We start from the raw sequence: 6,037 nt of genomic DNA on the forward strand, positions 1-6,037 counted from the left end.
ATAAAGCAAAAAATGACTTAACTGGAAGGGTAGCTTATGAAATCAAAGCAAAAGCACCTTTCTGGCAGCACCTGTGTGGCTCAGTTGGTTAAGTGGCCAACTTCAGCTCAGGTCATGATCTCATAGCTTGTGCATTTGAGACCCTTGTCTGGCTCTGCTCAGAGCCTGGAACCTGCTTCAGATTCTGTGTCTCTCCCTCTCTCTCTGCCCCTACCCCGCTTGTGTTCTCTCCCTCTCTCTCAAAAATAAATATGTGCTCCTTGATGGCAGGACGACACTTGTTTATGTTTGATCATCCATCCATCCATCCATATACACCCACCCACCCACCCAACTCTGAGCACGTGCCATGTGCAAGGTATTCTGACAGGCCCTAGGAATACAGGGGTGATTATACCCTGAACAGGATTTCTCATTAAATTTTAAAAAAGGCTACTTTTGGCTTCTGGCTTCGTACTTCTGGCTTCGTAGTTTAGAAGCCAGACCTTCGTAGTTTAGAGCCAGACCTTCAAGAATTAATAGGAGTGCATCAAGCAAAAAAGGAAAGCTCATTCACGTTAGAAGAAACAAGATGAATAGATGGGAAAAAGTCCAGTCCCAGTCAGCGTCCCTGTCCCAGTTCTCACAACCCTGTACCTCTATTATCCACTAACACCGCAGTGTGATTGTATTTCTACCAAACTGTACACTCCCTAAGGGTATGCACTGAGCTCAACTTTCTTACCGACTACCCCAGAACACAAAGTAGACACAACATTCGAGTGAATAAATGTTAGCGATTATCTATCAACATTGATAAATAACGTGCCTAGGGCCTAAGGAGTACCTGTGTTTAAGTGTATGGGCAGGGGCTGGGTCAAAAAGCCTCAAATCCCACACTAAAGTGTTGAGCCTTTACTCAGAACACAACAGGGGAACCACCGATGCAAAGCACAGAACAGTGCGAGGGAAGCAGCCTTACATTTGTTTTGAAAGACCACTAGATGGTCTGAATGCAGAAGATACTCGATGCAAGAAGACTTATTGGAGGGTTCTTGCTATACTCCAAGAAACCATTAATAAGGACCTGGCTTTCCTAATCCCCCAAATGAGGACACTATCGCCTACTTCACAATGTTAAAAGTGAAGTAATATGGACTGACTGTGAAAAGCAGAAACAGCCCCCGATAAGGGTTTTCATAAGGGGCCTGGTCTTGTGCCAGGTCTGACCTGGCCTGAATGAGAGATATCTTAGAGATGTTGAGGTATTTTGAAATAGCTGTCCGTTGGTTTCTAGACATTTAAAGCTGAGGCCGATTCCCAGAAAGAGGTGGATAAAGGACCGATGTGGCTACACAGTGAAGATGTGAATAAGCCTCTTACTCTGCAACCTTTATCTCAGAGCTCACATTCAAAATGTTCCACGCAGACCTAGAACCTCAGAATAAGATACTCCCAAAGTAACTGGTGGAAAATGGGAATACAGGGTTGAAAAGGTTTGGAAGTCTGACTCTCAGCTCCTGGGGGCTCTTATCTATCCCCCTTGTCTGGGCCTCTGGCAGTGGTAACTGAGATCTGGTGAGGCTGCAGGGGCCAGAACAGTGACATGAACAGCAACCAGAGCAGGAGCTGCTTGGCCCAGCCATCCCCGACCCCCAAGTCTTTGCTGTCTTCTAGCAGCTATATCCCCCAAGCTGAGGTAGCTCTTCAGGAATGGGGAAAATGTTCTCCAATAGCTAGGAAAAAGAGCCTGTAAGCCAAGGGTGGAAATGATTATGAGGCCCTCCAAGACAGATTATAGAACTGCCCAATCAACTGTCTTATAAGATAATGGTGTCATTTAGTGCTTTTGTGTTCATGATAGGAAGACGAGTTTTGAGCCAAGCGCACAATATTTGAGTGAATAAATAAAATTGCTGTTCTAATCAGGGACAACTGTTTTTACTGTTGGCTTAGTGGTATATAAAAAAGCAGCTCTGAATGATTCAGATAAGGCAATAAGAAATCTCAGTCTAGATTTGAGTTTATAAATGATTTACAGAAAGAGAGCTGAAACCAGACAATATACTCGAAGCAACTGAATTTAAAAGAAAAAACATGGAATTTCTCATAAACTCCATTCAAAGCTAAAAAAAACCCTCACATTTTCTGAAAACAACTTATGAAAATGTTAAAAAAAAATACAAGGACATATTTCTTGTTGATGAGTTTCTGTGGACTCTAGTGGTAGAGATGGAGAGATAAAAAACAACAACAACAACAACAATAAACATGCTGGGTGAGCCTGATAGTAAGCCTGAGACAATGGCTGCGCACGGAGAAGAGCAGAAAACAGAACAAAACAGAAACATGAGTACAAACACTCAAAGGTATCCTCATCCAAGGCAGTCTTCTTAAGGACATCAAATTCCAAACTACTGGAACATCAAGGGAATAGTCATGTGAATGGTTCCATGAATTATTTAAGTTGTTATACATGGGAAAATAATAACAATTTAGAAGTTAGAAAGAATTCTGTACTAAAATTTTATTTTTCCTCATATCCATCAGACTAGAAGAGTCCAAATAGATACGGGAGAAAACCCCATTTAAATTTTCAGTGAAAAGGGATGGCAAGCTACCTATAATGGGGCATTAGCCTTAATAAGGGCCACTCATTCTGAAACTTGTAGAATTTTTGTTGACATATCAAATGAAGAGTGTTCCTCCTAATTTTCTTCTGAAGTCTGTAGTTAGAAAGAATTTTGTATACAGAGGTGCTAGTAAAAGAAACTGGTTTGATGATGAACAAGTTTTGAGAAACGTCAGCTAGAAAAGAAAGACCTCTAGCAGAGGCACCAACAAGGACCCTTCGGTAAAACAAGAAGTAGAAAATCAGACAAAACTCTTACCCTCATAATGATTATTTGAGGCCTTTCTTGGAACTATGGTAAAATTTTTTCCTCTCCCCTCCCTTGACTCCACTGCTCATCCTGTGCTACCCACTTGCTGCAGAAGAAACACAGGAAGAGGATATTACAGTCCAGATATATAAGACTGAAACAGATATTCTAGGCCCTGTTTATGCAATGTAAGTCTGCATCTTAAAACACTATTTTGCATTTGTTTAGGATATCTAGTAATAAAAAATTGAGATAATCCCTATGAAGTCCTTACCACAGAACATCTCAAATCAGTGAGGGGATGATGAAAGGAAGAAGGGAATAATGATGATGTCTCTACCTTGCATGACCGGTTGGTCAGCAATGCTATGAACCTAGAAGAAACACAGGGCATACAATATGTTGGTAAACTAGGAGTAACAAGGAAAATGGGTTTAGACATATAAGCTGAGGCCAATTCCCAGAAAGAGATGGATAAAGGACCGATGCGGCTACACATTCTAAAAATGTGGGGAAATAGGTTCAAGAATTCCTTATACTTACATAAATGGTTTAGAAAAAAAAAGCTTAGGGTGGAAAGCCACCATCATGGGGTGAAAGTGCCCAAGATTAGTGAGATATTGTAATGGGATAATGAGAAACTTGTTATATCACCTGCAGGAAATTACTTTCCATTGGTACCAATGTACGTTGATCACAAATACCACTCACCCGCTGACCCTTTGCTTCTTACTCACAGAAGTTAATGATTACTATCTGATTGTTTTCTTCACATTCACCATGTGTGTAAGATGTTGAGTGCTCAATAAATATGGAGATGAAACTCCGGTTCGGGGCTCTTGTCTCCTCTAGAACATTAGCCTCTCTCGTATTCAATTCTGTATCCGCTCTCTTGCTGGACAAGAGAGAATTCCAGACTCACAGTCTGTGACACAAAGAGACATACTAAGGAAGAAATAATACAAACACCATACATAAAGGAAGAAGTCTAAAAACAAATATTCCTAGCTTTCGATTCTAGAGGGAACCCTCAGATATTTATTACAATACAGCATTCTTTCAATATGATCATTTACTTTTGAGAAAATGATTTCTAAATGTCCTATCAATGTTTGCAAAAGATAGAGAGTTTAAGAAGTGACAATGTTCCTTTTCTTTTTTTTTTTTTTAAAGTAAGCTCTATGCCCATGTGGGGCTTGAACCCATAACTCCGAGATCAAGAGTCACATATTCTACTGACTGAGCCAGACAAGCTCCCTGACATTGTTCATTGTTTGAGGCCTAAAGCCATCTCTGGCATAACTTCATTACTGCATAGTGCCCGGTGAAACAAAGGTGATATTGAAGCCTTCCTCCAATCCTTAACATGTTTGAGTCCATGTGCTCTAACAGTATCTGTAGTACTGTCATATATACTATCAGTAAGATATGCTGGATATTAAAGCATTTTATTAACTAAGACTTTTAGGCTTCTTGAAACAGATTCTCTTTATCAGTTGTCTCATTTATGCCTTCTCTGAACAGAAGATAATACCCTCTGGGTTCACTGTGCCAAGAAAATTATACCTTAGAGGAAGAAGATAGGTCTTCCATGTGGTAATCATTATTGGAATGTCTTGTCAGCAGAAATATTTTGCCAGCATCTTCCACTCCACAAGTGAATAGATGTATGATATTTTCTAGAATCATTAACAGAATATACCAATAAATTTCCTTCATGTTTTTTCCATCTTAAGTTTTCCCTTACTTTCTTTCTAATGAGCTATCTTAAACCAATTCATTCCTTTATATGGATACTGGGTACTGATTGAGATAGACAGGTCTTCATTTGACTCCTGAGTCATCTCATTAAAAAGCACTGCCTGCCCCTACCTCAGGCCTGTTATTACCTTTGCCTGGGACGCTTTTCCACAAAGTCCTCACATGGATCACTCTCTCGTTTTAGTCAGATCTTTGCTCAAGTGCCATGCCCTCAAAGAGGCTTTCCCTAATTATCTTCTAGAAAACAACATGCCATCTTATCCCATCATTCTCTATCCCCTTTCTTCAGTTTATTTTTCTCTACAGCACTTTTCAGCACTTGAAATTATATACTTGTTTCTTGTTAACAGTCTCACACTACAATGTAAGCTTCATGAGAGCCAGAACTTCATGTATTCAACATTAAATCCTTAGCAAATATAACAGTGCCTGGCAAATATGAGGTACTGAGTTGAAAACTGCTGAATGAAAGTAATTTTTTAAAAATAAACATTACAAAAGCAAAGACCTGTTTATAATTATTCTTTAAGCTTTTCAACCCAAAAATTGTTTCTGAAGATCCACTGGATATAGTCAAAGCCTTTAGAAGACTGTGATTTAAAAACTGCACTAGTATTTGGGAAGGGGAGGAAAAAAAAAACTTCCTAGAAAAAAGACCCCTGAATCCCAGGGTACATACAGCCTTAAATAGGGCACTCTGTTGGGATGTTGCAAAATGCACAATGAAATAATTAGCTAAAAAACCCATACTGGTTCCTCAAGAAATTAAACATGGAATTACCATATGATCCAGCAATTATACTTCTGGGTATTGAAAAAATGAGAACAAAATGAAAACAGCCACTCGAGCAGCTATTTGTCCACCCATGTTCATAGCAACATTATTCACGATAGCCAAACGGTGGAAGCAAATTAAGTATCCATTGGCAGATGAATGAACAAAATGGTATATAACATATAATGGAGTATTATTCAGCCTTTAAAAGGAAGGAAATTCTGACAACATGCTACATCATGGGTAAACCTTGAGGACATTATGTTAAGTGATATTTCAGTCAATGGAGGACAAATATTGTATGATCCTATTTTACATGAGGTACTCAGGGTAGTCAAAATCATAGAGACAGAAGGTAGAATGGTGGTTACCAGGGGCTGGGAAGTTAGCATTTAATGGCTATAGAGTTTCAGTGGGAAAGAAAAAAGTTCCAAAGACGGATGGTGGTGATGGTTGAATAAAATGTGAATGTACTTAAAGCCACAGACTGTACACTTAAAGCTGGTTAAAATGATAAATGCTATGTTATATATATTTTAAACCATAATTTAAAAAGTAAATGGAAAAAAATCTCCATTAAAACAGAAAAACAATGTCTTTCCCTTTTCAATATTCTTTTTGTGAATACAGTGAGAGTATC

Source organism: Lynx canadensis, chromosome B3 (genome assembly GCF_007474595.2).
Source record: "Lynx canadensis isolate LIC74 chromosome B3, mLynCan4.pri.v2, whole genome shotgun sequence".
Taxonomy (NCBI): Eukaryota; Metazoa; Chordata; class Mammalia; order Carnivora; family Felidae; genus Lynx; species Lynx canadensis.